Source organism: Schistocerca serialis, chromosome 6 (assembly GCF_023864345.2).
Source record: "Schistocerca serialis cubense isolate TAMUIC-IGC-003099 chromosome 6, iqSchSeri2.2, whole genome shotgun sequence".
NCBI classification, from domain to species: Eukaryota; Metazoa; Arthropoda; class Insecta; order Orthoptera; family Acrididae; genus Schistocerca; species Schistocerca serialis.
In genome coordinates this window covers 654,954,252-654,980,997 of record NC_064643.1, presented here as the reverse complement: position 1 = coordinate 654,980,997, position 26,746 = coordinate 654,954,252, and the positions used below count along the sequence as shown (strand labels likewise).

The 26,746-nt window shown below is 50.5% G+C and overlaps 44 non-coding genes across 44 annotated transcripts; all 44 read right to left on the bottom strand.

Moving 5' to 3' along the window:
- Nucleotides 1-461: 461 nt before the first annotated feature.
- Nucleotides 462-535, bottom strand: Trnan-guu (transfer RNA asparagine (anticodon GUU)). The gene has a single exon. It is a non-coding gene; the product is annotated as a tRNA-Asn (tRNA).
- A 333-nt stretch (nt 536-868) lies between these two features.
- Trnat-cgu (transfer RNA threonine (anticodon CGU)) lies at nt 869-940 on the bottom strand. Its single transcript has one exon. It is a non-coding gene; the product is annotated as a tRNA-Thr (tRNA).
- A 689-nt stretch (nt 941-1,629) lies between these two features.
- Nucleotides 1,630-1,703, bottom strand: Trnan-guu (transfer RNA asparagine (anticodon GUU)). The gene has a single exon. It is a non-coding gene; the product is annotated as a tRNA-Asn (tRNA).
- A 337-nt stretch (nt 1,704-2,040) lies between these two features.
- Trnat-cgu (transfer RNA threonine (anticodon CGU)) lies at nt 2,041-2,112 on the bottom strand. The gene has a single exon. It is a non-coding gene; the product is annotated as a tRNA-Thr (tRNA).
- Nucleotides 2,113-2,790: 678 nt separating this feature from the next.
- Trnan-guu (transfer RNA asparagine (anticodon GUU)) lies at nt 2,791-2,864 on the bottom strand. The gene has a single exon. It is a non-coding gene; the product is annotated as a tRNA-Asn (tRNA).
- Nucleotides 2,865-3,201: 337 nt separating this feature from the next.
- Trnat-cgu (transfer RNA threonine (anticodon CGU)) lies at nt 3,202-3,273 on the bottom strand. The gene has a single exon. It is a non-coding gene; the product is annotated as a tRNA-Thr (tRNA).
- A 689-nt stretch (nt 3,274-3,962) lies between these two features.
- On the bottom strand, nt 3,963-4,036 carry Trnan-guu (transfer RNA asparagine (anticodon GUU)). Its single transcript has one exon. It is a non-coding gene; the product is annotated as a tRNA-Asn (tRNA).
- Nucleotides 4,037-4,373: 337 nt separating this feature from the next.
- On the bottom strand, nt 4,374-4,445 carry Trnat-cgu (transfer RNA threonine (anticodon CGU)). The gene has a single exon. It is a non-coding gene; the product is annotated as a tRNA-Thr (tRNA).
- Nucleotides 4,446-5,123: 678 nt separating this feature from the next.
- Nucleotides 5,124-5,197, bottom strand: Trnan-guu (transfer RNA asparagine (anticodon GUU)). The gene has a single exon. It is a non-coding gene; the product is annotated as a tRNA-Asn (tRNA).
- Nucleotides 5,198-5,530: 333 nt separating this feature from the next.
- Nucleotides 5,531-5,602, bottom strand: Trnam-cau (transfer RNA methionine (anticodon CAU)). Its single transcript has one exon. It is a non-coding gene; the product is annotated as a tRNA-Met (tRNA).
- A 678-nt stretch (nt 5,603-6,280) lies between these two features.
- On the bottom strand, nt 6,281-6,354 carry Trnan-guu (transfer RNA asparagine (anticodon GUU)). The gene has a single exon. It is a non-coding gene; the product is annotated as a tRNA-Asn (tRNA).
- A 333-nt stretch (nt 6,355-6,687) lies between these two features.
- On the bottom strand, nt 6,688-6,759 carry Trnam-cau (transfer RNA methionine (anticodon CAU)). Its single transcript has one exon. It is a non-coding gene; the product is annotated as a tRNA-Met (tRNA).
- A 689-nt stretch (nt 6,760-7,448) lies between these two features.
- Trnan-guu (transfer RNA asparagine (anticodon GUU)) lies at nt 7,449-7,522 on the bottom strand. Its single transcript has one exon. It is a non-coding gene; the product is annotated as a tRNA-Asn (tRNA).
- Nucleotides 7,523-7,859: 337 nt separating this feature from the next.
- Nucleotides 7,860-7,931, bottom strand: Trnat-cgu (transfer RNA threonine (anticodon CGU)). The gene has a single exon. It is a non-coding gene; the product is annotated as a tRNA-Thr (tRNA).
- A 678-nt stretch (nt 7,932-8,609) lies between these two features.
- Trnan-guu (transfer RNA asparagine (anticodon GUU)) lies at nt 8,610-8,683 on the bottom strand. The gene has a single exon. It is a non-coding gene; the product is annotated as a tRNA-Asn (tRNA).
- Nucleotides 8,684-9,019: 336 nt separating this feature from the next.
- Trnat-cgu (transfer RNA threonine (anticodon CGU)) lies at nt 9,020-9,091 on the bottom strand. The gene has a single exon. It is a non-coding gene; the product is annotated as a tRNA-Thr (tRNA).
- A 689-nt stretch (nt 9,092-9,780) lies between these two features.
- On the bottom strand, nt 9,781-9,854 carry Trnan-guu (transfer RNA asparagine (anticodon GUU)). Its single transcript has one exon. It is a non-coding gene; the product is annotated as a tRNA-Asn (tRNA).
- Nucleotides 9,855-10,191: 337 nt separating this feature from the next.
- On the bottom strand, nt 10,192-10,263 carry Trnat-cgu (transfer RNA threonine (anticodon CGU)). The gene has a single exon. It is a non-coding gene; the product is annotated as a tRNA-Thr (tRNA).
- Nucleotides 10,264-10,941: 678 nt separating this feature from the next.
- Trnan-guu (transfer RNA asparagine (anticodon GUU)) lies at nt 10,942-11,015 on the bottom strand. The gene has a single exon. It is a non-coding gene; the product is annotated as a tRNA-Asn (tRNA).
- Nucleotides 11,016-11,348: 333 nt separating this feature from the next.
- On the bottom strand, nt 11,349-11,420 carry Trnam-cau (transfer RNA methionine (anticodon CAU)). Its single transcript has one exon. It is a non-coding gene; the product is annotated as a tRNA-Met (tRNA).
- Nucleotides 11,421-12,109: 689 nt separating this feature from the next.
- Nucleotides 12,110-12,183, bottom strand: Trnan-guu (transfer RNA asparagine (anticodon GUU)). Its single transcript has one exon. It is a non-coding gene; the product is annotated as a tRNA-Asn (tRNA).
- A 337-nt stretch (nt 12,184-12,520) lies between these two features.
- On the bottom strand, nt 12,521-12,592 carry Trnat-cgu (transfer RNA threonine (anticodon CGU)). Its single transcript has one exon. It is a non-coding gene; the product is annotated as a tRNA-Thr (tRNA).
- A 678-nt stretch (nt 12,593-13,270) lies between these two features.
- Trnan-guu (transfer RNA asparagine (anticodon GUU)) lies at nt 13,271-13,344 on the bottom strand. Its single transcript has one exon. It is a non-coding gene; the product is annotated as a tRNA-Asn (tRNA).
- Nucleotides 13,345-13,677: 333 nt separating this feature from the next.
- On the bottom strand, nt 13,678-13,749 carry Trnat-cgu (transfer RNA threonine (anticodon CGU)). The gene has a single exon. It is a non-coding gene; the product is annotated as a tRNA-Thr (tRNA).
- A 689-nt stretch (nt 13,750-14,438) lies between these two features.
- Trnan-guu (transfer RNA asparagine (anticodon GUU)) lies at nt 14,439-14,512 on the bottom strand. The gene has a single exon. It is a non-coding gene; the product is annotated as a tRNA-Asn (tRNA).
- Nucleotides 14,513-14,845: 333 nt separating this feature from the next.
- Nucleotides 14,846-14,917, bottom strand: Trnat-cgu (transfer RNA threonine (anticodon CGU)). Its single transcript has one exon. It is a non-coding gene; the product is annotated as a tRNA-Thr (tRNA).
- Nucleotides 14,918-15,606: 689 nt separating this feature from the next.
- Trnan-guu (transfer RNA asparagine (anticodon GUU)) lies at nt 15,607-15,680 on the bottom strand. Its single transcript has one exon. It is a non-coding gene; the product is annotated as a tRNA-Asn (tRNA).
- Nucleotides 15,681-16,013: 333 nt separating this feature from the next.
- On the bottom strand, nt 16,014-16,085 carry Trnat-cgu (transfer RNA threonine (anticodon CGU)). The gene has a single exon. It is a non-coding gene; the product is annotated as a tRNA-Thr (tRNA).
- A 678-nt stretch (nt 16,086-16,763) lies between these two features.
- Nucleotides 16,764-16,837, bottom strand: Trnan-guu (transfer RNA asparagine (anticodon GUU)). The gene has a single exon. It is a non-coding gene; the product is annotated as a tRNA-Asn (tRNA).
- Nucleotides 16,838-17,170: 333 nt separating this feature from the next.
- Nucleotides 17,171-17,242, bottom strand: Trnat-cgu (transfer RNA threonine (anticodon CGU)). The gene has a single exon. It is a non-coding gene; the product is annotated as a tRNA-Thr (tRNA).
- A 678-nt stretch (nt 17,243-17,920) lies between these two features.
- Nucleotides 17,921-17,994, bottom strand: Trnan-guu (transfer RNA asparagine (anticodon GUU)). Its single transcript has one exon. It is a non-coding gene; the product is annotated as a tRNA-Asn (tRNA).
- Nucleotides 17,995-18,327: 333 nt separating this feature from the next.
- Trnat-cgu (transfer RNA threonine (anticodon CGU)) lies at nt 18,328-18,399 on the bottom strand. The gene has a single exon. It is a non-coding gene; the product is annotated as a tRNA-Thr (tRNA).
- Nucleotides 18,400-19,088: 689 nt separating this feature from the next.
- Trnan-guu (transfer RNA asparagine (anticodon GUU)) lies at nt 19,089-19,162 on the bottom strand. The gene has a single exon. It is a non-coding gene; the product is annotated as a tRNA-Asn (tRNA).
- A 333-nt stretch (nt 19,163-19,495) lies between these two features.
- On the bottom strand, nt 19,496-19,567 carry Trnat-cgu (transfer RNA threonine (anticodon CGU)). The gene has a single exon. It is a non-coding gene; the product is annotated as a tRNA-Thr (tRNA).
- A 678-nt stretch (nt 19,568-20,245) lies between these two features.
- Trnan-guu (transfer RNA asparagine (anticodon GUU)) lies at nt 20,246-20,319 on the bottom strand. Its single transcript has one exon. It is a non-coding gene; the product is annotated as a tRNA-Asn (tRNA).
- Nucleotides 20,320-20,653: 334 nt separating this feature from the next.
- On the bottom strand, nt 20,654-20,725 carry Trnat-cgu (transfer RNA threonine (anticodon CGU)). The gene has a single exon. It is a non-coding gene; the product is annotated as a tRNA-Thr (tRNA).
- A 689-nt stretch (nt 20,726-21,414) lies between these two features.
- On the bottom strand, nt 21,415-21,488 carry Trnan-guu (transfer RNA asparagine (anticodon GUU)). Its single transcript has one exon. It is a non-coding gene; the product is annotated as a tRNA-Asn (tRNA).
- Nucleotides 21,489-21,821: 333 nt separating this feature from the next.
- Trnat-cgu (transfer RNA threonine (anticodon CGU)) lies at nt 21,822-21,893 on the bottom strand. Its single transcript has one exon. It is a non-coding gene; the product is annotated as a tRNA-Thr (tRNA).
- Nucleotides 21,894-22,571: 678 nt separating this feature from the next.
- Trnan-guu (transfer RNA asparagine (anticodon GUU)) lies at nt 22,572-22,645 on the bottom strand. Its single transcript has one exon. It is a non-coding gene; the product is annotated as a tRNA-Asn (tRNA).
- A 334-nt stretch (nt 22,646-22,979) lies between these two features.
- Trnat-cgu (transfer RNA threonine (anticodon CGU)) lies at nt 22,980-23,051 on the bottom strand. The gene has a single exon. It is a non-coding gene; the product is annotated as a tRNA-Thr (tRNA).
- Nucleotides 23,052-23,740: 689 nt separating this feature from the next.
- Nucleotides 23,741-23,814, bottom strand: Trnan-guu (transfer RNA asparagine (anticodon GUU)). The gene has a single exon. It is a non-coding gene; the product is annotated as a tRNA-Asn (tRNA).
- A 333-nt stretch (nt 23,815-24,147) lies between these two features.
- Trnat-cgu (transfer RNA threonine (anticodon CGU)) lies at nt 24,148-24,219 on the bottom strand. Its single transcript has one exon. It is a non-coding gene; the product is annotated as a tRNA-Thr (tRNA).
- Nucleotides 24,220-24,908: 689 nt separating this feature from the next.
- Trnan-guu (transfer RNA asparagine (anticodon GUU)) lies at nt 24,909-24,982 on the bottom strand. Its single transcript has one exon. It is a non-coding gene; the product is annotated as a tRNA-Asn (tRNA).
- A 337-nt stretch (nt 24,983-25,319) lies between these two features.
- Nucleotides 25,320-25,391, bottom strand: Trnat-cgu (transfer RNA threonine (anticodon CGU)). The gene has a single exon. It is a non-coding gene; the product is annotated as a tRNA-Thr (tRNA).
- Between the last annotated feature and the right edge of the window lie 1,355 nt (nt 25,392-26,746).

Sequence of the window (26,746 nt, the reverse complement as noted above, 5' to 3'; positions counted from 1 at the left end):
GTGGGATAGCGTGGCTCGACTGCGAAATGCGCCTTTCGGCTCCTCTCTCTGGCTGCAGTGCGCTGTTGTCCACAGTGGCGCTGGCGTTGCCCACGGGGCTTCATGTAAGGCGACTGCACGTCGCTCGGCCAACAGCGGCCTACTGCAGACCGACACTTAAGTGACACCAAATACAAATCGACATCGAGAGACAGGCCCTGTCATATGGCACTCGCGACGTGTACGCTGAAATAATACGTCTTTTGTAGTGGGCGTCGCTCTACTGCAGTGTCACACACGACGAATAAATAGGAAAACAGTAGAACGTCTGCGTAGGGCCATGTTTTTACCTACAGTGTCACTTGGCTGAATGTGTACAAGGCCCTGTGGCATCACTCAAACACAGCCAAATTGTCACACTAGCTGTGTATCTCTAACAAAGTTGACGTATGTCCTCACCTCTGTGACGGTTAAAACGACTTCGCCCCTGGGTGGGCTCGAACCACCAACCTTTCGGTTAACAGCCGAACGCGCTAGCCGATTGCGCCACGGAGGCCTTGATTTTGGTTCACTTGTGCTCTGTGTATCATGGCAAATCGTATACCTTCTGCAGGAATCTCGCAGAATATTAGCATCTGCTTACGCCCCTTCACATGGATAACGTGCATGCACACAGTAGCGAGGCTCATAAACGAATGACATCGCCAAGCATGACATTATACTAGAAAATGCATACAAACCACTCTTCTGCCTATGCATTCAGAAAAACTCTGAGGCCTGTAGAATACTTGTCACAGGTTGTAGAACATCCCTTTCATTCAGTGTACTGCCATGTGTTAGAAGCTGGTCGAGATAGCGCCGCTCCATGCAGGAAGGTGAAAAAAAAGAATGCCTTCTGTGAGGTTCGAACTCACGACCCCTGGTTTACGAGACCAGTGCTCTACCACTGAGCTAAGCAGGCAGCAGCTTTACGTTCGTGAGCTATCCCCGAATTGTCACTTCATCATACTGAATCTTGCAGCCCTCGACCAGATATCGGATTTGGCACACAGCTGCTGCTGGGGGTGTCCACATTGCCGTTTTCCAAATCTCTTGACTGTTTCGCCCTTACGATCGACGACGAGCGTCGGGCCACCAAAGGTTTGCCGTCTGCACAATCTTGACCTAGCGCACAGCTTGTGGGATAGCGTGGCTCGACTGCGAAATGCGCCTTTCGGCTCCTCTCTCTGGCTGCAGTGCGCTGTTGTCCACAGTGGCGCTGGCGTTGCCCACGGGGCTTCATGTAAGGCGACTGCACGTCGCTCGGCCAACAGCGGCCTACTGCAGACCGACACTTAAGTGACACCAAATACAAATCGACATCGAGAGACAGGCCCTGTCATATGGCACTCGCGACGTGTACGCTGAAATTGAATGTAAATAATACGTCTTTTGTAGTGGGCGTCGCTCTACTGCAGTGTCACACACGACGAATAAATAGGAAAACAGTAGAACGTCTGCGTAGGGCCATGTCTTTACCTACAGTGTCACTTGGCTGAATGTGTACAAGGCCCTGTGGCATCACTCAAACACAGCCAAATTGTCACACTAGCTGTGTATCTCTAACAAAGTTGACGTATGTCCTCACCTCTGTGACGGTTAAAACGATTTCGCCCCCGGGTGGGCTCGAACCACCAACCTTTCGGTTAACAGCCGAACGCGCTAGCCGATTGCGCCACGGAGGCCTTGATTTTGGTTCACTTGTGCTCTGTGTATCATGGCAAATCGTATACCTTCTGCAGGAATCTCGCAGAATATTAGCATCTGCTTACGCCCCTTCACATGGATAACGTGCATGCACACAGTAGCGAGGCTCATAAACGAATGACATCGCCAAGCATGACATTATACTAGAAAATGCATACAAACCACTCTTCTGCCTATGCATTCAGAAAAACTCTGAGGCCCGTAGAATACTTGTCATAGGTTGTAGAACATCCCTTTCATTCAGTGTACTGCCATGTGTTAGAAGCTGGTCGAGATAGCGCCGCTCCATGCAGGAAGGTGAAAAAAAAAAAAGAATGCCTTCTGTGAGGTTCGAACTCACGACCCCTGGTTTACGAGACCAGTGCTCTACCACTGAGCTAAGAAGGCGGCATCTTTGCGTTCATGAGCTATCCCCGAATTGTCACTTCATCACACTGAATCTTGCAGCCCTCGACCAGATATCGGATTTGGCACACAGCTGCTGCTGGGGGTGTCCACATTGCCGTTTTCCAAATCTCTTGACTGTTTCGCCCTTACGATCGACGACGAGCGTCGGGCCACCAAAGGTTTGCCGTCTGCACAATCTTGACCTAGCGCACAGCTTGTGGGATAGCGTGGCTCGACTGCGAAATGCGCCTTTCGGCTCCTCTCTCTGGCTGCAGTGCGCTGTTGTCCACAGTGGCGCTGGCGTTGCCCACGGGGCTTCATGTAAGGCGACTGCACGTCGCTCGGCCAACAGCGGCCTACTGCAGACCGACACTTAAGTGACACCAAATACAAATCGACATCGAGAGACAGGCCCTGTCATATGGCACTCGCGACGTGTACGCTGAAATAATACGTCTTTTGTAGTGGGCGTCGCTCTATTGCAGTGTCACACACGACGAATAAATAGGAAAACAGTAGAACGTCTGCGTAGGGCCATGTTTTTACCTACAGTGTCACTTGGCTGAATGTGTACAAGGCCCTGTGGCATCACTCAAACACAGCCAAATTGTCACACTAGCTGTGTATCTCTAACAAAGTTGACGTATGTCCTCACCTCTGTGACGGTTAAAACGATTTCGCCCCTGGGTGGGCTCGAACCACCAACCTTTCGGTTAACAGCCGAACGCGCTAGCCGATTGCGCCACGGAGGCCTTGATTTTGGTTCACTTGTGCTCTGTGTATCATGGCAAATCGTATACCTTCTGCAGGAATCTCGCAGAATATTAGCATCTGCTTACGCCCCTTCACATGGATAACGTGCATGCACACAGTAGCGAGGCTCATAAACGAATGACATCGCCAAGCATGACATTATACTAGAAAATGCATACAAACCACTCTTCTGCCTATGCATTCAGAAAAACTCTGAGGCCCGTAGAATACTTGTCATAGGTTGTAGAACATCCCTTTCATTCAGTGTACTGCCATGTGTTAGAAGCTGGTCGAGATAGCGCCGCTCCATGCAGGAAGGTGAAAAAAAAAAAAGAACGCCTTCTGTGAGGTTCGAACTCACGACCCCTGGTTTACGAGACCAGTGCTCTACCACTGAGCTAAGAAGGCGGCATCTTTGCGTTCATGAGCTATCCCCGAATTGTCACTTCATCATACTGAATCTTGCAGCCCTCGACCAGATATCGGATTTGGCACACAGCTGCTGCTGGGGGTGTCCACATTGCCGTTTTCCAAATCTCTTGACTGTTTCGCCCTTACGATCGACGACGAGCGTCGGGCCACCAAAGGTTTGCCGTCTGCACAATCTTGACCTAGCGCACAGCTTGTGGGATAGCGTGGCTCGACTGCGAAATGCGCCTTTCGGCTCCTCTCTCTGGCTGCAGTGCGCTGTTGTCCACAGTGGCGCTGGCGTTGCCCACGGGGCTTCATATAAGGCGACTGCACGTCGCTCGGCCAACAGCGGCCTACTGCAGACCGACACTTAAGTGACACCAAATACAAATCGACATCGAGAGACAGGCCCTGTCATATGGCACTCGCGACGTGTACGCTGAAATTGAATGTAAATAATACGTCTTTTGTAGTGGGCGTCGCTCTACTGCAGTGTCACACACGACGAATAAATAGGAAAACAGTAGAACGTCTGCGTAGGGCCATGTCTTTACCTACAGTGTCACTTGGCTGAATGTGTACAAGGCCCTGTGGCATCACTCAAACACAGCCAAATTGTCACACTAGCTGTGTATCTCTAACAAAGTTGACGTATGTCCTCACCTCTGTGACGGTTAAAACGATTTCGCCCCCGGGTGGGCTCGAACCACCAACCTTTCGGTTAACAGCCGAACGCGCTAGCCGATTGCGCCACGGAGGCCTTGATTTTGGTTCACTTGTGCTCTGTGTATCATGGCAAATCGTATACCTTCTGCAGGAATCTCGCAGAATATTAGCATCTGCTTACGCCCCTTCACATGGATAACGTGCATGCACACAGTAGCGAGGCTCATAAACGAATGACATCGCCAAGCATGACATTATACTAGAAAATGCATACAAACCACTCTTCTGCCTATGCATTCAGAAAAACTCTGAGGCCCGTAGAATACTTGTCATAGGTTGTAGAACATCCCTTTCATTCAGTGTACTGCCATGTGTTAGAAGCTGGTCGAGATAGCGCCGCTCCATGCAGGAAGGTGAAAAAAAAAAAAGAATGCCTTCTGTGAGGTTCGAACTCACGACCCCTGGTTTACGAGACCAGTGCTCTACCACTGAGCTAAGAAGGCGGCATCTTTGCGTTCATGAGCTATCCCCGAATTGTCACTTCATCACACTGAATCTTGCAGCCCTCGACCAGATATCGGATTTGGCACACAGCAGCTGCTGGGGGTGTCCACATTGCCGTTTTCCAAATCTCTGGACTGTTTCGCCCTTACGATCGACGACGAGCGTCGGGCCACCAAAGGTTTGCCGTCTGCGCAGTCTTGACCTAGCGCACAGCTTGTGGGATAGCGTGGCTCGACTGCGAAATGCGCCTTTCGGCTCCTCTCTCTGGCTGCAGTGCGCTGTTGTCCACAGTGGCGCTGGCGTTGCCCACGGGGCTTCATGTAAGGCGACTGCACGTCGCTCGGCCAACAGCGGCCTACTGCAGACCGACACTTAAGTGACACCAAATACAAATCGACATCGAGAGACAGGCCCTGTCATATGGCACTCGCGACGTGTACGCTGAAATAATACGTCTTTTGTAGTGGGCGTCGCTCTACTGCAGTGTCACACACGACGAATAAATAGGAAAACAGTAGAACGTCTGCGTAGGGCCATGTTTTTACCTACAGTGTCACTTGGCTGAATGTGTACAAGGCCCTGTGGCATCACTCAAACACAGCCAAATTGTCACACTAGCTGTGTATCTCTAACAAAGTTGACGTATGTCCTCACCTCTGTGACGGTTAAAACGATTTCGCCCCTGGGTGGGCTCGAACCACCAACCTTTCGGTTAACAGCCGAACGCGCTAGCCGATTGCGCCACGGAGGCCTTGATTTTGGTTCACTTGTGCTCTGTGTATCATGGCAAATCGTATACCTTCTGCAGGAATCTCGCAGAATATTAGCATCTGCTTACGCCCCTTCACATGGATAACGTGCATGCACACAGTAGCGAGGCTCATAAACGAATGACATCGCCAAGCATGACATTATACTAGAAAATGCATACAAACCACTCTTCTGCCTATGCATTCAGAAAAACTCTGAGGCCTGTAGAATACTTGTCATAGGTTGTAGAACATCCCTTTCATTCAGTGTACTGCCATGTGTTAGAAGCTGGTCGAGATAGCGCCGCTCCATGCAGGAAGGTGAAAAAAAAGAATGCCTTCTGTGAGGTTCGAACTCACGACCCCTGGTTTATGAGACCAGTGCTCTACCACTGAGCTAAGCAGGCAGCAGCTTTACGTTCGTGAGCTATCCCCGAATTGTCACTTCATCATACTGAATCTTGCAGCCCTCGACCAGATATCGGATTTGGCACACAGCTGCTGCTGGGGGTGTCCACATTGCCGTTTTCCAAATCTCTTGACTGTTTCGCCCTTACGATCGACGACGAGCGTCGGGCCACCAAAGGTTTGCCGTCTGCACAATCTTGACCTAGCGCACAGCTTGTGGGATAGCGTGGCTCGACTGCGAAATGCGCCTTTCGGCTCCTCTCTCTGGCTGCAGTGCGCTGTTGTCCACAGTGGCGCTGGCGTTGCCCACGGGGCTTCATGTAAGGCGACTGCACGTCGCTCGGCCAACAGCGGCCTACTGCAGACCGACACTTAAGTGACACCAAATACAAATCGACATCGAGAGACAGGCCCTGTCATATGGCACTCGCGACGTGTACGCTGAAATAATACGTCTTTTGTAGTGGGCGTCGCTCTACTGCAGTGTCACACACGACGAATAAATAGGAAAACAGTAGAACGTCTGCGTAGGGCCATGTTTTTACCTACAGTGTCACTTGGCTGAATGTGTACAAGGCCCTGTGGCATCACTCAAACACAGCCAAATTGTCACACTAGCTGTGTATCTCTAACAAAGTTGACGTATGTCCTCACCTCTGTGACGGTTAAAACGATTTCGCCCCTGGGTGGGCTCGAACCACCAACCTTTCGGTTAACAGCCGAACGCGCTAGCCGATTGCGCCACGGAGGCCTTGATTTTGGTTCACTTGTGCTCTGTGTATCATGGCAAATCGTATACCTTCTGCAGGAATCTCGCAGAATATTAGCATCTGCTTACGCCCCTTCACATGGATAACGTGCATGCACACAGTAGCGAGGCTCATAAACGAATGACATCGCCAAGCATGACATTATACTAGAAAATGCATACAAACCACTCTTCTGCCTATGCATTCAGAAAAACTCTGAGGCCTGTAGAATACTTGTCATAGGTTGTAGAACATCCCTTTCATTCAGTGTACTGCCATGTGTTAGAAGCTGGTCGAGATAGCGCCGCTCCATGCAGGAAGGTGAAAAAAAAGAATGCCTTCTGTGAGGTTCGAACTCACGACCCCTGGTTTATGAGACCAGTGCTCTACCACTGAGCTAAGCAGGCAGCAGCTTTACGTTCGTGAGCTATCCCCGAATTGTCACTTCATCATACTGAATCTTGCAGCCCTCGACCAGATATCGGATTTGGCACACAGCTGCTGCTGGGGGTGTCCACATTGCCGTTTTCCAAATCTCTTGACTGTTTCGCCCTTACGATCGACGACGAGCGTCGGGCCACCAAAGGTTTGCCGTCTGCACAATCTTGACCTAGCGCACAGCTTGTGGGATAGCGTGGCTCGACTGCGAAATGCGCCTTTCGGCTCCTCTCTCTGGCTGCAGTGCGCTGTTGTCCACAGTGGCGCTGGCGTTGCCCACGGGGCTTCATGTAAGGCGACTGCACGTCGCTCGGCCAACAGCGGCCTACTGCAGACCGACACTTAAGTGACACCAAATACAAATCGACATCGAGAGACAGGCCCTGTCATATGGCACTCGCGACGTGTACGCTGAAATTGAATGTAAATAATACGTCTTTTGTAGTGGGCGTCGCTCTACTGCAGTGTCACACACGACGAATAAATAGGAAAACAGTAGAACGTCTGCGTAGGGCCATGTCTTTACCTACAGTGTCACTTGGCTGAATGTGTACAAGGCCCTGTGGCATCACTCAAACACAGCCAAATTGTCACACTAGCTGTGTATCTCTAACAAAGTTGACGTATGTCCTCACCTCTGTGACGGTTAAAACGATTTCGCCCCCGGGTGGGCTCGAACCACCAACCTTTCGGTTAACAGCCGAACGCGCTAGCCGATTGCGCCACGGAGGCCTTGATTTTGGTTCACTTGTGCTCTGTGTATCATGGCAAATCGTATACCTTCTGCAGGAATCTCGCAGAATATTAGCATCTGCTTACGCCCCTTCACATGGATAACGTGCATGCACACAGTAGCGAGGCTCATAAACGAATGACATCGCCAAGCATGACATTATACTAGAAAATGCATACAAACCACTCTTCTGCCTATGCATTCAGAAAAACTCTGAGGCCCGTAGAATACTTGTCATAGGTTGTAGAACATCCCTTTCATTCAGTGTACTGCCATGTGTTAGAAGCTGGTCGAGATAGCGCCGCTCCATGCAGGAAGGTGAAAAAAAAAAAAGAATGCCTTCTGTGAGGTTCGAACTCACGACCCCTGGTTTACGAGACCAGTGCTCTACCACTGAGCTAAGAAGGCGGCATCTTTGCGTTCATGAGCTATCCCCGAATTGTCACTTCATCACACTGAATCTTGCAGCCCTCGACCAGATATCGGATTTGGCACACAGCTGCTGCTGGGGGTGTCCACATTGCCGTTTTCCAAATCTCTTGACTGTTTCGCCCTTACGATCGACGACGAGCGTCGGGCCACCAAAGGTTTGCCGTCTGCACAATCTTGACCTAGCGCACAGCTTGTGGGATAGCGTGGCTCGACTGCGAAATGCGCCTTTCGGCTCCTCTCTCTGGCTGCAGTGCGCTGTTGTCCACAGTGGCGCTGGCGTTGCCCACGGGGCTTCATGTAAGGCGACTGCACGTCGCTCGGCCAACAGCGGCCTACTGCAGACCGACACTTAAGTGACACCAAATACAAATCGACATCGAGAGACAGGCCCTGTCATATGGCACTCGCGACGTGTACGCTGAAATAATACGTCTTTTGTAGTGGGCGTCGCTCTATTGCAGTGTCACACACGACGAATAAATAGGAAAACAGTAGAACGTCTGCGTAGGGCCATGTTTTTACCTACAGTGTCACTTGGCTGAATGTGTACAAGGCCCTGTGGCATCACTCAAACACAGCCAAATTGTCACACTAGCTGTGTATCTCTAACAAAGTTGACGTATGTCCTCACCTCTGTGACGGTTAAAACGATTTCGCCCCTGGGTGGGCTCGAACCACCAACCTTTCGGTTAACAGCCGAACGCGCTAGCCGATTGCGCCACGGAGGCCTTGATTTTGGTTCACTTGTGCTCTGTGTATCATGGCAAATCGTATACCTTCTGCAGGAATCTCGCAGAATATTAGCATCTGCTTACGCCCCTTCACATGGATAACGTGCATGCACACAGTAGCGAGGCTCATAAACGAATGACATCGCCAAGCATGACATTATACTAGAAAATGCATACAAACCACTCTTCTGCCTATGCATTCAGAAAAACTCTGAGGCCCGTAGAATACTTGTCATAGGTTGTAGAACATCCCTTTCATTCAGTGTACTGCCATGTGTTAGAAGCTGGTCGAGATAGCGCCGCTCCATGCAGGAAGGTGAAAAAAAAAAAGAATGCCTTCTGTGAGGTTCGAACTCACGACCCCTGGTTTACGAGACCAGTGCTCTACCACTGAGCTAAGAAGGCGGCATCTTTGCGTTCATGAGCTATCCCCGAATTGTCACTTCATCATACTGAATCTTGCAGCCCTCGACCAGATATCGGATTTGGCACACAGCTGCTGCTGGGGGTGTCCACATTGCCGTTTTCCAAATCTCTTGACTGTTTCGCCCTTACGATCGACGACGAGCGTCGGGCCACCAAAGGTTTGCCGTCTGCACAATCTTGACCTAGCGCACAGCTTGTGGGATAGCGTGGCTCGACTGCGAAATGCGCCTTTCGGCTCCTCTCTCTGGCTGCAGTGCGCTGTTGTCCACAGTGGCGCTGGCGTTGCCCACGGGGCTTCATATAAGGCGACTGCACGTCGCTCGGCCAACAGCGGCCTACTGCAGACCGACACTTAAGTGACACCAAATACAAATCGACATCGAGAGACAGGCCCTGTCATATGGCACTCGCGACGTGTACGCTGAAATTGAATGTAAATAATACGTCTTTTGTAGTGGGCGTCGCTCTACTGCAGTGTCACACACGACGAATAAATAGGAAAACAGTAGAACGTCTGCGTAGGGCCATGTCTTTACCTACAGTGTCACTTGGCTGAATGTGTACAAGGCCCTGTGGCATCACTCAAACACAGCCAAATTGTCACACTAGCTGTGTATCTCTAACAAAGTTGACGTATGTCCTCACCTCTGTGACGGTTAAAACGATTTCGCCCCCGGGTGGGCTCGAACCACCAACCTTTCGGTTAACAGCCGAACGCGCTAGCCGATTGCGCCACGGAGGCCTTGATTTTGGTTCACTTGTGCTCTGTGTATCATGGCAAATCGTATACCTTCTGCAGGAATCTCGCAGAATATTAGCATCTGCTTACGCCCCTTCACATGGATAACGTGCATGCACACAGTAGCGAGGCTCATAAACGAATGACATCGCCAAGCATGACATTATACTAGAAAATGCATACAAACCACTCTTCTGCCTATGCATTCAGAAAAACTCTGAGGCCCGTAGAATACTTGTCATAGGTTGTAGAACATCCCTTTCATTCAGTGTACTGCCATGTGTTAGAAGCTGGTCGAGATAGCGCCGCTCCATGCAGGAAGGTGAAAAAAAAAAAAGAATGCCTTCTGTGAGGTTCGAACTCACGACCCCTGGTTTACGAGACCAGTGCTCTACCACTGAGCTAAGAAGGCGGCATCTTTGCGTTCATGAGCTATCCCCGAATTGTCACTTCATCACACTGAATCTTGCAGCCCTCGACCAGATATCGGATTTGGCACACAGCAGCTGCTGGGGGTGTCCACATTGCCGTTTTCCAAATCTCTGGACTGTTTCGCCCTTACGATCGACGACGAGCGTCGGGCCACCAAAGGTTTGCCGTCTGCGCAGTCTTGACCTAGCGCACAGCTTGTGGGATAGCGTGGCTCGACTGCGAAATGCGCCTTTCGGCTCCTCTCTCTGGCTGCAGTGCGCTGTTGTCCACAGTGGCGCTGGCGTTGCCCACGGGGCTTCATGTAAGGCGACTGCACGTCGCTCGGCCAACAGCGGCCTACTGCAGACCGACACTTAAGTGACACCAAATACAAATCGACATCGAGAGACAGGCCCTGTCATATGGCACTCGCGACGTGTACGCTGAAATAATACGTCTTTTGTAGTGGGCGTCGCTCTACTGCAGTGTCACACACGACGAATAAATAGGAAAACAGTAGAACGTCTGCGTAGGGCCATGTTTTTACCTACAGTGTCACTTGGCTGAATGTGTACAAGGCCCTGTGGCATCACTCAAACACAGCCAAATTGTCACACTAGCTGTGTATCTCTAACAAAGTTGACGTATGTCCTCACCTCTGTGACGGTTAAAACGATTTCGCCCCTGGGTGGGCTCGAACCACCAACCTTTCGGTTAACAGCCGAACGCGCTAGCCGATTGCGCCACGGAGGCCTTGATTTTGGTTCACTTGTGCTCTGTGTATCATGGCAAATCGTATACCTTCTGCAGGAATCTCGCAGAATATTAGCATCTGCTTACGCCCCTTCACATGGATAACGTGCATGCACACAGTAGCGAGGCTCATAAACGAATGACATCGCCAAGCATGACATTATACTAGAAAATGCATACAAACCACTCTTCTGCCTATGCATTCAGAAAAACTCTGAGGCCCGTAGAATACTTGTCATAGGTTGTAGAACATCCCTTTCATTCAGTGTACTGCCATGTGTTAGAAGCTGGTCGAGATAGCGCCGCTCCATGCAGGAAGGTGAAAAAAAAGAATGCCTTCTGTGAGGTTCGAACTCACGACCCCTGGTTTATGAGACCAGTGCTCTACCACTGAGCTAAGCAGGCAGCAGCTTTACGTTCGTGAGCTATCCCCGAATTGTCACTTCATCATACTGAATCTTGCAGCCCTCGACCAGATATCGGATTTGGCACACAGCTGCTGCTGGGGGTGTCCACATTGCCGTTTTCCAAATCTCTTGACTGTTTCGCCCTTACGATCGACGACGAGCGTCGGGCCACCAAAGGTTTGCCGTCTGCACAATCTTGACCTAGCGCACAGCTTGTGGGATAGCGTGGCTCGACTGCGAAATGCGCCTTTCGGCTCCTCTCTCTGGCTGCAGTGCGCTGTTGTCCACAGTGGCGCTGGCGTTGCCCACGGGGCTTCATGTAAGGCGACTGCACGTCGCTCGGCCAACAGCGGCCTACTGCAGACCGACACTTAAGTGACACCAAATACAAATCGACATCGAGAGACAGGCCCTGTCATATGGCACTCGCGACGTGTACGCTGAAATTGAATGTAAATAATACGTCTTTTGTAGTGGGCGTCGCTCTACTGCAGTGTCACACACGACGAATAAATAGGAAAACAGTAGAACGTCTGCGTAGGGCCATGTCTTTACCTACAGTGTCACTTGGCTGAATGTGTACAAGGCCCTGTGGCATCACTCAAACACAGCCAAATTGTCACACTAGCTGTGTATCTCTAACAAAGTTGACGTATGTCCTCACCTCTGTGACGGTTAAAACGATTTCGCCCCCGGGTGGGCTCGAACCACCAACCTTTCGGTTAACAGCCGAACGCGCTAGCCGATTGCGCCACGGAGGCCTTGATTTTGGTTCACTTGTGCTCTGTGTATCATGGCAAATCGTATACCTTCTGCAGGAATCTCGCAGAATATTAGCATCTGCTTACGCCCCTTCACATGGATAACGTGCATGCACACAGTAGCGAGGCTCATAAACGAATGACATCGCCAAGCATGACATTATACTAGAAAATGCATACAAACCACTCTTCTGCCTATGCATTCAGAAAAACTCTGAGGCCCGTAGAATACTTGTCATAGGTTGTAGAACATCCCTTTCATTCAGTGTACTGCCATGTGTTAGAAGCTGGTCGAGATAGCGCCGCTCCATGCAGGAAGGTGAAAAAAAAAAAAGAATCCCTTCTGTGAGGTTCGAACTCACGACCCCTGGTTTACGAGACCAGTGCTCTACCACTGAGCTAAGAAGGCGGCATCTTTGCGTTCATGAGCTATCCCCGAATTGTCACTTCATCACACTGAATCTTGCAGCCCTCGACCAGATATCGGATTTGGCACACAGCAGCTGCTGGGGGTGTCCACATTGCCGTTTTCCAAATCTCTGGACTGTTTCGCCCTTACGATCGACGACGAGCGTCGGGCCACCAAAGGTTTGCCGTCTGCGCAGTCTTGACCTAGCGCACAGCTTGTGGGATAGCGTGGCTCGACTGCGAAATGCGCCTTTCGGCTCCTCTCTCTGGCTGCAGTGCGCTGTTGTCCACAGTGGCGCTGGCGTTGCCCACGGGGCTTCATGTAAGGCGACTGCACGTCGCTCGGCCAACAGCGGCCTACTGCAGACCGACACTTAAGTGACACCAAATACAAATCGACATCGAGAGACAGGCCCTGTCATATGGCACTCGCGACGTGTACGCTGAAATAATACGTCTTTTGTAGTGGGCGTCGCTCTACTGCAGTGTCACACACGACGAATAAATAGGAAAACAGTAGAACGTCTGCGTAGGGCCTTGTTTTTACCTACAGTGTCACTTGGCTGAATGTGTACAAGGCCCTGTGGCATCACTCAAACACAGCCAAATTGTCACACTAGCTGTGTATCTCTAACAAAGTTGACGTATGTCCTCACCTCTGTGACGGTTAAAACGATTTCGCCCCTGGGTGGGCTCGAACCACCAACCTTTCGGTTAACAGCCGAACGCGCTAGCCGATTGCGCCACGGAGGCCTTGATTTTGGTTCACTTGTGCTCTGTGTATCATGGCAAATCGTATACCTTCTGCAGGAATCTCGCAGAATATTAGCATCTGCTTACGCCCCTTCACATGGATAACGTGCATGCACACAGTAGCGAGGCTCATAAACGAATGACATCGCCAAGCATGACATTATACTAGAAAATGCATACAAACCACTCTTCTGCCTATGCATTCAGAAAAACTCTGAGGCCCGTAGAATACTTGTCATAGGTTGTAGAACATCCCTTTCATTCAGTGTACTGCCATGTGTTAGAAGCTGGTCGAGATAGCGCCGCTCCATGCAGGAAGGTGAAAAAAAAGAATGCCTTCTGTGAGGTTCGAACTCACGACCCCTGGTTTACGAGACCAGTGCTCTACCACTGAGCTAAGCAGGCAGCAGCTTTACGTTCGTGAGCTATCCCCGAATTGTCACTTCATCATACTGAATCTTGCAGCCCTCGACCAGATATCGGATTTGGCACACAGCTGCTGCTGGGGGTGTCCACATTGCCGTTTTCCAAATCTCTTGACTGTTTCGCCCTTACGATCGACGACGAGCGTCGGGCCACCAAAGGTTTGCCGTCTGCACAATCTTGACCTAGCGCACAGCTTGTGGGATAGCGTGGCTCGACTGCGAAATGCGCCTTTCGGCTCCTCTCTCTGGCTGCAGTGCGCTGTTGTCCACAGTGGCGCTGGCGTTGCCCACGGGGCTTCATGTAAGGCGACTGCACGTCGCTCGGCCAACAGCGGCCTACTGCAGACCGACACTTAAGTGACACCAAATACAAATCGACATCGAGAGACAGGCCCTGTCATATGGCACTCGCGACGTGTACGCTGAAATTGAATGTAAATAATACGTCTTTTGTAGTGGGCGTCGCTCTACTGCAGTGTCACACACGACGAATAAATAGGAAAACAGTAGAACGTCTGCGTAGGGCCATGTCTTTACCTACAGTGTCACTTGGCTGAATGTGTACAAGGCCCTGTGGCATCACTCAAACACAGCCAAATTGTCACACTAGCTGTGTATCTCTAACAAAGTTGACGTATGTCCTCACCTCTGTGACGGTTAAAACGATTTCGCCCCTGGGTGGGCTCGAACCACCAACCTTTCGGTTAACAGCCGAACGCGCTAGCCGATTGCGCCACGGAGGCCTTGATTTTGGTTCACTTGTGCTCTGTGTATCATGGCAAATCGTATACCTTCTGCAGGAATCTCGCAGAATATTAGCATCTGCTTACGCCCCTTCACATGGATAACGTGCATGCACACAGTAGCGAGGCTCATAAACGAATGACATCGCCAAGCATGACATTATACTAGAAAATGCATACAAACCACTCTTCTGCCTATGCATTCAGAAAAACTCTGAGGCCCGTAGAATACTTGTCATAGGTTGTAGAACATCCCTTTCATTCAGTGTACTGCCATGTGTTAGAAGCTGGTCGAGATAGCGCCGCTCCATGCAGGAAGGTGAAAAAAAAGAATGCCTTCTGTGAGGTTCGAACTCACGACCCCTGGTTTACGAGACCAGTGCTCTACCACTGAGCTAAGCAGGCAGCAGCTTTACGTTCGTGAGCTATCCCCGAATTGTCACTTCATCATACTGAATCTTGCAGCCCTCGACCAGATATCGGATTTGGCACACAGCTGCTGCTGGGGGTGTCCACATTGCCGTTTTCCAAATCTCTTGACTGTTTCGCCCTTACGATCGACGACGAGCGTCGGGCCACCAAAGGTTTGCCGTCTGCACAATCTTGACCTAGCGCACAGCTTGTGGGATAGCGTGGCTCGACTGCGAAATGCGCCTTTCGGCTCCTCTCTCTGGCTGCAGTGCCCTGTTGTCCACAGTGGCGCTGGCGTTGCCCACGGGGCTTCATGTAAGGCGACTGCACGTCGCTCGGCCAACAGCGGCCTACTGCAGACCGACACTTAAGTGACACCAAATACAAATCGACATCGAGAGACAGGCCCTGTCATATGGCACTCGCGACGTGTACGCTGAAATTGAATGTAAATAATACGTCTTTTGTAGTGGGCGTCGCTCTACTGCAGTGTCACACACGACGAATAAATAGGAAAACAGTAGAACGTCTGCGTAGGGCCATGTCTTTACCTACAGTGTCACTTGGCTGAATGTGTACAAGGCCCTGTGGCATCACTCAAACACAGCCAAATTGTCACACTAGCTGTGTATCTCTAACAAAGTTGACGTATGTCCTCACCTCTGTGACGGTTAAAACGATTTCGCCCCTGGGTGGGCTCGAACCACCAACCTTTCGGTTAACAGCCGAACGCGCTAGCCGATTGCGCCACGGAGGCCTTGATTTTGGTTCACTTGTGCTCTGTGTATCATGGCAAATCGTATACCTTCTGCAGGAATCTCGCAGAATATTAGCATCTGCTTACGCCCCTTCACATGGATAACGTGCATGCACACAGTAGCGAGGCTCATAAACGAATGACATCGCCAAGCATGACATTATACTAGAAAATGCATACAAACCACTCTTCTGCCTATGCATTCAGAAAAACTCTGAGGCCCGTAGAATACTTGTCATAGGTTGTAGAACATCCCTTTCATTCAGTGTACTGCCATGTGTTAGAAGCTGGTCGAGATAGCGCCGCTCCATGCAGGAAGGTGAAAAAAAAGAATGCCTTCTGTGAGGTTCGAACTCACGACCCCTGGTTTACGAGACCAGTGCTCTACCACTGAGCTAAGCAGGCAGCAGCTTTACGTTCGTGAGCTATCCCCGAATTGTCACTTCATCATACTGAATCTTGCAGCCCTCGACCAGATATCGGATTTGGCACACAGCTGCTGCTGGGGGTGTCCACATTGCCGTTTTCCAAATCTCTTGACTGTTTCGCCCTTACGATCGACGACGAGCGTCGGGCCACCAAAGGTTTGCCGTCTGCACAATCTTGACCTAGCGCACAGCTTGTGGGATAGCGTGGCTCGACTGCGAAATGCGCCTTTCGGCTCCTCTCTCTGGCTGCAGTGCCCTGTTGTCCACAGTGGCGCTGGCGTTGCCCACGGGGCTTCATGTAAGGCGACTGCACGTCGCTCGGCCAACAGCGGCCTACTGCAGACCGACACTTAAGTGACACCAAATACAAATCGACATCGAGAGACAGGCCCTGTCATATGGCACTCGCGACGTGTACGCTGAAATAATACGTCTTTTGTAGTGGGCGTCGCTCTACTGCAGTGTCACACACGACGAATAAATAGGAAAACAGTAGAACGTCTGCGTAGGGCCATGTTTTTACCTACAGTGTCACTTGGCTGAATGTGTACAAGGCCCTGTGGCATCACTCAAACACAGCCAAATTGTCACACTAGCTGTGTATCTCTGACAAAGTTGACGTATGTCCTCACCTCTGTGACGGTTAAAACGATTTCGCCCCTGGGTGGGCTCGAACCACCAACCTTTCGGTTAACAGCCGAACGCGCTAGCCGATTGCGCCACGGAGGCCTTGATTTTGGTTCACTTGTGCTCTGTGTATCATGGCAAATCGTATACCTTCTGCAGGAATCTCGCAGAATATTAGCATCTGCTTACGCCCCTTCACATGGATAACGTGCATGCACACAGTAGCGAGGCTCATAAACGAATGACATCGCCAAGCATGACATTATACTAGAAAATGCATACAAACCACTCTTCTGCCTATGCATTCAGAAAAACTCTGAGGCCTGTAGAATACTTGTCATAGGTTGTAGAACATCCCTTTCATTCAGTGTACTGCCATGTGTTAGAAGCTGGTCGAGATAGCGCCGCTCCATGCAGGAAGGTGAAAAAAAAGAATGCCTTCTGTGAGGTTCGAACTCACGACCCCTGGTTTACGAGACCAGTGCTCTACCACTGAGCTAAGCAGGCAGCAGCTTTACGTTCGTGAGCTATCCCCGAATTGTCACTTCATCATACTGAATCTTGCAGCCCTCGACCAGATATCGGATTTGGCACACAGCTGCTGCTGGGGGTGTCCACATTGCCGTTTTCCAAATCTCTTGACTGTTTCGCCCTTACGATCGACGACGAGCGTCGGGCCACCAAAGGTTTGCCGTCTGCACAATCTTGACCTAGCGCACAGCTTGTGGGATAGCGTGGCTCGACTGCGAAATGCGCCTTTCGGCTCCTCTCTCTGGCTGCAGTGCGCTGTTGTCCACAGTGGCGCTGGCGTTGCCCACGGGGCTTCATGTAAGGCGACTGCACGTCGCTCGGCCAACAGCGGCCTACTGCAGACCGACACTTAAGTGACACCAAATACAAATCGACATCGAGAGACAGGCCCTGTCATATGGCACTCGCGACGTGTACGCTGAAATAATACGTCTTTTGTAGTGGGCGTCGCTCTATTGCAGTGTCACACACGACGAATAAATAGGAAAACAGTAGAACGTCTGCGTAGGGCCATGTTTTTACCTACAGTGTCACTTGGCTGAATGTGTACAAGGCCCTGTGGCATCACTCAAACACAGCCAAATTGTCACACTAGCTGTGTATCTCTAACAAAGTTGACGTATGTCCTCACCTCTGTGACGGTTAAAACGATTTCGCCCCTGGGTGGGCTCGAACCACCAACCTTTCGGTTAACAGCCGAACGCGCTAGCCGATTGCGCCACGGAGGCCTTGATTTTGGTTCACTTGTGCTCTGTGTATCATGGCAAATCGTATACCTTCTGCAGGAATCTCGCAGAATATTAGCATCTGCTTACGCCCCTTCACATGGATAACGTGCATGCACACAGTAGCGAGGCTCATAAACGAATGACATCGCCAAGCATGACATTATACTAGAAAATGCATACAAACCACTCTTCTGCCTATGCATTCAGAAAAACTCTGAGGCCCGTAGAATACTTGTCATAGGTTGTAGAACATCCCTTTCATTCAGTGTACTGCCATGTGTTAGAAGCTGGTCGAGATAGCGCCGCTCCATGCAGGAAGGTGAAAAAAAAGAATGCCTTCTGTGAGGTTCGAACTCACGACCCCTGGTTTACGAGACCAGTGCTCTACCACTGAGCTAAGCAGGCAGCAGCTTTACGTTCGTGAGCTATCCCCGAATTGTCACTTCATCATACTGAATCTTGCAGCCCTCGACCAGATATCGGATTTGGCACACAGCTGCTGCTGGGGGTGTCCACATTGCCGTTTTCCAAATCTCTTGACTGTTTCGCCCTTACGATCGACGACGAGCGTCGGGCCACCAAAGGTTTGCCGTCTGCACAATCTTGACCTAGCGCACAGCTTGTGGGATAGCGTGGCTCGACTGCGAAATGCGCCTTTCGGCTCCTCTCTCTGGCTGCAGTGCGCTGTTGTCCACAGTGGCGCTGGCGTTGCCCACGGGGCTTCATGTAAGGCGACTGCACGTCGCTCGGCCAACAGCGGCCTACTGCAGACCGACACTTAAGTGACACCAAATACAAATCGACATCGAGAGACAGGCCCTGTCATATGGCACTCGCGACGTGTACGCTGAAATTGAATGTAAATAATACGTCTTTTGTAGTGGGCGTCGCTCTACTGCAGTGTCACACACGACGAATAAATAGGAAAACAGTAGAACGTCTGCGTAGGGCCATGTCTTTACCTACAGTGTCACTTGGCTGAATGTGTACAAGGCCCTGTGGCATCACTCAAACACAGCCAAATTGTCACACTATCTGTGTATCTCTAACAAAGTTGACGTATGTCCTCACCTCTGTGACGGTTAAAACGATTTCGCCCCCGGGTGGGCTCGAACCACCAACCTTTCGGTTAACAGCCGAACGCGCTAGCCGATTGCGCCACGGAGGCCTTGATTTTGGTTCACTTGTGCTCTGTGTATCATGGCAAATCGTATACCTTCTGCAGGAATCTCGCAGAATATTAGCATCTGCTTACGCCCCTTCACATGGATAACGTGCATGCACACAGTAGCGAGGCTCATAAACGAATGACATCGCCAAGCATGACATTATACTAGAAAATGCATACAAACCACTCTTCTGCCTATGCATTCAGAAAAACTCTGAGGCCCGTAGAATACTTGTCATAGGTTGTAGAACATCCCTTTCATTCAGTGTACTGCCATGTGTTAGAAGCTGGTCGAGATAGCGCCGCTCCATGCAGGAAGGTGAAAAAAAAGAATGCCTTCTGTGAGGTTCGAACTCACGACCCCTGGTTTACGAGACCAGTGCTCTACCACTGAGCTAAGCAGGCAGCAGCTTTACGTTCGTGAGCTATCCCCGAATTGTCACTTCATCATACTGAATCTTGCAGCCCTCGACCAGATATCGGATTTGGCACACAGCTGCTGCTGGGGGTGTCCACATTGCCGTTTTCCAAATCTCTTGACTGTTTCGCCCTTACGATCGACGACGAGCGTCGGGCCACCAAAGGTTTGCCGTCTGCACAATCTTGACCTAGCGCACAGCTTGTGGGATAGCGTGGCTCGACTGCGAAATGCGCCTTTCGGCTCCTCTCTCTGGCTGCAGTGCCCTGTTGTCCACAGTGGCGCTGGCGTTGCCCACGGGGCTTCATGTAAGGCGACTGCACGTCGCTCGGCCAACAGCGGCCTACTGCAGACCGACACTTAAGTGACACCAAATACAAATCGACATCGAGAGACAGGCCCTGTCATATGGCACTCGCGACGTGTACGCTGAAATAATACGTCTTTTGTAGTGGGCGTCGCTCTACTGCAGTGTCACACACGACGAATAAATAGGAAAACAGTAGAACGTCTGCGTAGGGCCATGTTTTTACCTACAGTGTCACTTGGCTGAATGTGTACAAGGCCCTGTGGCATCACTCAAACACAGCCAAATTGTCACACTAGCTGTGTATCTCTGACAAAGTTGACGTATGTCCTCACCTCTGTGACGGTTAAAACGATTTCGCCCCTGGGTGGGCTCGAACCACCAACCTTTCGGTTAACAGCCGAACGCGCTAGCCGATTGCGCCACGGAGGCCTTGATTTTGGTTCACTTGTGCTCTGTGTATCATGGCAAATCGTATACCTTCTGCAGGAATCTCGCAGAATATTAGCATCTGCTTACGCCCCTTCACATGGATAACGTGCATGCACACAGTAGCGAGGCTCATAAACGAATGACATCGCCAAGCATGACATTATACTAGAAAATGCATACAAACCACTCTTCTGCCTATGCATTCAGAAAAACTCTGAGGCCCGTAGAATACTTGTCATAGGTTGTAGAACATCCCTTTCATTCAGTGTACTGCCATGTGTTAGAAGCTGGTCGAGATAGCGCCGCTCCATGCAGGAAGGTGAAAAAAAAAGAATGCCTTCTGTGAGGTTCGAACTCACGACCCCTGGTTTACGAGACCAGTGCTCTACCACTGAGCTAAGCAGGCAGCAGCTTTACGTTCGTGAGCTATCCCCGAATTGTCACTTCATCATACTGAATCTTGCAGCCCTCGACCAGATATCGGATTTGGCACACAGCTGCTGCTGGGGGTGTCCACATTGCCGTTTTCCAAATCTCTTGACTGTTTCGCCCTTACGATCGACGACGAGCGTCGGGCCACCAAAGGTTTGCCGTCTGCACAATCTTGACCTAGCGCACAGCTTGTGGGATAGCGTGGCTCGACTGCGAAATGCGCCTTTCGGCTCCTCTCTCTGGCTGCAGTGCGCTGTTGTCCACAGTGGCGCTGGCGTTGCCCACGGGGCTTCATGTAAGGCGACTGCACGTCGCTCGGCCAACAGCGGCCTACTGCAGACCGACACTTAAGTGACACCAAATACAAATCGACATCGAGAGACAGGCCCTGTCATATGGCACTCGCGACGTGTACGCTGAAATTGAATGTAAATAATACGTCTTTTGTAGTGGGCGTCGCTCTACTGCAGTGTCACACACGACGAATAAATAGGAAAACAGTAGAACGTCTGCGTAGGGCCATGTCTTTACCTACAGTGTCACTTGGCTGAATGTGTACAAGGCCCTGTGGCATCACTCAAACACAGCCAAATTGTCACACTAGCTGTGTATCTCTAACAAAGTTGACGTATGTCCTCACCTCTGTGACGGTTAAAACGATTTCGCCCCCGGGTGGGCTCGAACCACCAACCTTTCGGTTAACAGCCGAACGCGCTAGCCGATTGCGCCACGGAGGCCTTGATTTTGGTTCACTTGTGCTCTGTGTATCATGGCAAATCGTATACCTTCTGCAGGAATCTCGCAGAATATTAGCATCTGCTTACGCCCCTTCACATGGATAACGTGCATGCACACAGTAGCGAGGCTCATAAACGAATGACATCGCCAAGCATGACATTATACTAGAAAATGCATACAAACCACTCTTCTGCCTATGCATTCAGAAAAACTCTGAGGCCCGTAGAATACTTGTCATAGGTTGTAGAACATCCCTTTCATTCAGTGTACTGCCATGTGTTAGAAGCTGGTCGAGATAGCGCCGCTCCATGCAGGAAGGTGAAAAAAAAGAATGCCTTCTGTGAGGTTCGAACTCACGACCCCTGGTTTACGAGACCAGTGCTCTACCACTGAGCTAAGCAGGCAGCAGCTTTACGTTCGTGAGCTATCCCCGAATTGTCACTTCATCATACTGAATCTTGCAGCCCTCGACCAGATATCGGATTTGGCACACAGCTGCTGCTGGGGGTGTCCACATTGCCGTTTTCCAAATCTCTTGACTGTTTCGCCCTTACGATCGACGACGAGCGTCGGGCCACCAAAGGTTTGCCGTCTGCACAATCTTGACCTAGCGCACAGCTTGTGGGATAGCGTGGCTCGACTGCGAAATGCGCCTTTCGGCTCCTCTCTCTGGCTGCAGTGCCCTGTTGTCCACAGTGGCGCTGGCGTTGCCCACGGGGCTTCATGTAAGGCGACTGCACGTCGCTCGGCCAACAGCGGCCTACTGCAGACCGACACTTAAGTGACACCAAATACAAATCGACATCGAGAGACAGGCCCTGTCATATGGCACTCGCGACGTGTACGCTGAAATAATACGTCTTTTGTAGTGGGCGTCGCTCTACTGCAGTGTCACACACGACGAATAAATAGGAAAACAGTAGAACGTCTGCGTAGGGCCATGTTTTTACCTACAGTGTCACTTGGCTGAATGTGTACAAGGCCCTGTGGCATCACTCAAACACAGCCAAATTGTCACACTAGCTGTGTATCTCTGACAAAGTTGACGTATGTCCTCACCTCTGTGACGGTTAAAACGATTTCGCCCCTGGGTGGGCTCGAACCACCAACCTTTCGGTTAACAGCCGAACGCGCTAGCCGATTGCGCCACGGAGGCCTTGATTTTGGTTCACTTGTGCTCTGTGTATCATGGCAAATCGTATACCTTCTGCAGGAATCTCGCAGAATATTAGCATCTGCTTACGCCCCTTCACATGGATAACGTGCATGCACACAGTAGCGAGGCTCATAAACGAATGACATCGCCAAGCATGACATTATACTAGAAAATGCATACAAACCACTCTTCTGCCTATGCATTCAGAAAAACTCTGAGGCCCGTAGAATACTTGTCATAGGTTGTAGAACATCCCTTTCATTCAGTGTACTGCCATGTGTTAGAAGCTGGTCGAGATAGCGCCGCTCCATGCAGGAAGGTGAAAAAAAAAGAATGCCTTCTGTGAGGTTCGAACTCACGACCCCTGGTTTACGAGACCAGTGCTCTACCACTGAGCTAAGCAGGCAGCAGCTTTACGTTCGTGAGCTATCCCCGAATTGTCACTTCATCATACTGAATCTTGCAGCCCTCGACCAGATATCGGATTTGGCACACAGCTGCTGCTGGGGGTGTCCACATTGCCGTTTTCCAAATCTCTTGACTGTTTCGCCCTTACGATCGACGACGAGCGTCGGGCCACCAAAGGTTTGCCGTCTGCACAATCTTGACCTAGCGCACAGCTTGTGGGATAGCGTGGCTCGACTGCGAAATGCGCCTTTCGGCTCCTCTCTCTGGCTGCAGTGCGCTGTTGTCCACAGTGGCGCTGGCGTTGCCCACGGGGCTTCATGTAAGGCGACTGCACGTCGCTCGGCCAACAGCGGCCTACTGCAGACCGACACTTAAGTGACACCAAATACAAATCGACATCGAGAGACAGGCCCTGTCATATGGCACTCGCGACGTGTACGCTGAAATTGAATGTAAATAATACGTCTTTTGTAGTGGGCGTCGCTCTACTGCAGTGTCACACACGACGAATAAATAGGAAAACAGTAGAACGTCTGCGTAGGGCCATGTTTTTACCTACAGTGTCACTTGGCTGAATGTGTACAAGGCCCTGTGGCATCACTCAAACACAGCCAAATTGTCACACTAGCTGTGTATCTCTGACAAAGTTGACGTATGTCCTCACCCCTGTGACGGTTAAAACGATTTCGCCCCTGGGTGGGCTCGAACCACCAACCTTTCGGTTAACAGCCGAACGCGCTAGCCGATTGCGCCACGGAGGCCTTGATTTTGGTTCACTTGTGCTCTGTGTATCATGGCAAATCGTATACCTTCTGCAGGAATCTCGCAGAATATTAGCATCTGCTTACGCCCCTTCACATGGATAACGTGCATGCACACAGTAGCGAGGCTCATAAACGAATGACATCGCCAAGCATGACATTATACTAGAAAATGCATACAAACCACTCTTCTGCCTATGCATTCAGAAAAACTCTGAGGCCCGTAGAATACTTGTCATAGGTTGTAGAACATCCCTTTCATTCAGTGTACTGCCATGTGTTAGAAGCTGGTCGAGATAGCGCCGCTCCATGCAGGAAGGTGAAAAAAAAGAATGCCTTCTGTGAGGTTCGAACTCACGACCCCTGGTTTACGAGACCAGTGCTCTACCACTGAGCTAAGCAGGCAGCAGCTTTACGTTCGTGAGCTATCCCCGAATTGTCACTTCATCATACTGAATCTTGCAGCCCTCGACCAGATATCGGATTTGGCACACAGCTGCTGCTGGGGGTGTCCACATTGCCGTTTTCCAAATCTCTTGACTGTTTCGCCCTTACGATCGACGACGAGCGTCGGGCCACCAAAGGTTTGCCGTCTGCACAATCTTGACCTAGCGCACAGCTTGTGGGATAGCGTGGCTCGACTGCGAAATGCGCCTTTCGGCTCCTCTCTCTGGCTGCAGTGCGCTGTTGTCCACAGTGGCGCTGGCGTTGCCCACGGGGCTTCATGTAAGGCGACTGCACGTCGCTCGGCCAACAGCGGCCTACTGCAGACCGACACTTAAGTGACACCAAATACAAATCGACATCGAGAGACAGGCCCTGTCATATGGCACTCGCGACGTGTACGCTGAAATTGAATGTAAATAATACGTCTTTTGTAGTGGGCGTCGCTCTACTGCAGTGTCACACACGACGAATAAATAGGAAAACAGTAGAACGTCTGCGTAGGGCCATGTCTTTACCTACAGTGTCACTTGGCTGAATGTGTACAAGGCCCTGTGGCATCACTCAAACACAGCCAAATTGTCACACTAGCTGTGTATCTCTAACAAAGTTGACGTATGTCCTCACCTCTGTGACGGTTAAAACGATTTCGCCCCCGGGTGGGCTCGAACCACCAACCTTTCGGTTAACAGCCGAACGCGCTAGCCGATTGCGCCACGGAGGCCTTGATTTTGGTTCACTTGTGCTCTGTGTATCATGGCAAATCGTATACCTTCTGCAGGAATCTCGCAGAATATTAGCATCTGCTTACGCCCCTTCACATGGATAACGTGCATGCACACAGTAGCGAGGCTCATAAACGAATGACATCGCCAAGCATGACATTATACTAGAAAATGCATACAAACCACTCTTCTGCCTATGCATTCAGAAAAACTCTGAGGCCCGTAGAATACTTGTCATAGGTTGTAGAACATCCCTTTCATTCAGTGTACTGCCATGTGTTAGAAGCTGGTCGAGATAGCGCCGCTCCATGCAGGAAGGTGAAAAAAAAAAAAGAATGCATTCTGTGAGGTTCGAACTCACGACCCCTGGTTTACGAGACCAGTGCTCTACCACTGAGCTAAGAAGGCGGCATCTTTGCGTTCGTGAGCTATCCCCGAATTGTCACTTCATCACACTGAATCTTGCAGCCCTCGACCAGATATCGGATTTGGCACACAGCAGCTGCTGGGGGTGTCCACATTGCCGTTTTCCAAATCTCTGGACTGTTTCGCCCTTACGATCGACGACGAGCGTCGGGCCACCAAAGGTTTGCCGTCTGCGCAGTCTTGACCTAGCGCACAGCTTGTGGGATAGCGTGGCTCGACTGCGAAATGCGCCTTTCGGCTCCTCTCTCTGGCTGCAGTGCGCTGTTGTCCACAGTGGCGCTGGCGTTGCCCACGGGGCTTCATGTAAGGCGACTGCACGTCGCTCGGCCAACAGCGGCCTACTGCAGACCGACACTTAAGTGACACCAAATACAAATCGACATCGAGAGACAGGCCCTGTCATATGGCACTCGCGACGTGTACGCTGAAATTGAATGTAAATAATACGTCTTTTGTAGTGGGCGTCGCTCTACTGCAGTGTCACACACGACGAATAAATAGGAAAACAGTAGAACGTCTGCGTAGGGCCATGTTTTTACCTACAGTGTCACTTGGCTGAATGTGTACAAGGCCCTGTGGCATCACTCAAACACAGCCAAATTGTCACACTAGCTGTGTATCTCTAACAAAGTTGACGTATGTCCTCACCTCTGTGACGGTTAAAACGATTTCGCCCCCGGGTGGGCTCGAACCACCAACCTTTCGGTTAACAGCCGAACGCGCTAGCCGATTGCGCCACTTTTTTTATATTATTTTATTTTATTTTCAAGCCACACGGCACCGCGAGAAAAGCAAAATGATACCTCGGCCGGGAATCGAACCCGGGCCGCCCGCGTGGCAGGCGAGCATTCTACCACTGAACCACTTGCTTTTTTTTTTAATTTTGCGGCCATTTTTTCCAATTGTGCCACTTTTTTTTTATATATATAATGGAGAGTGGTCAGTTCCGTGCAGGTGTAGACAAGGCGGGCAGGGGTCGAATCCGGAGGCCTGCCCGCGATGGCTCCCCCCTCCCATCCCTGATTCACTCCTTCAAGCAGACACTTGTTATGATTCTTTGTTTCTTATTTTTTCTGTTATATTATTTTTTGTCTGCTATAGTTGTTAATCCTCTGCTCCGAGGTATATAGTGCTGACACATTTGTAAATGAACGTTTCTTCTTTGTCGTGTGTCATTTGTGTGTTTTGATCCATATCGAAATACATTCCGCTTCTATTAGATGTGTGAAATTGTCATGAATAAGCAAACAAGTAAAAGGAGACTAATGAAATTGAAATACATTGACCAGGTATAACAGAAAGTATAACTTAAAAAAAAATAGAAATAAAACAGAATA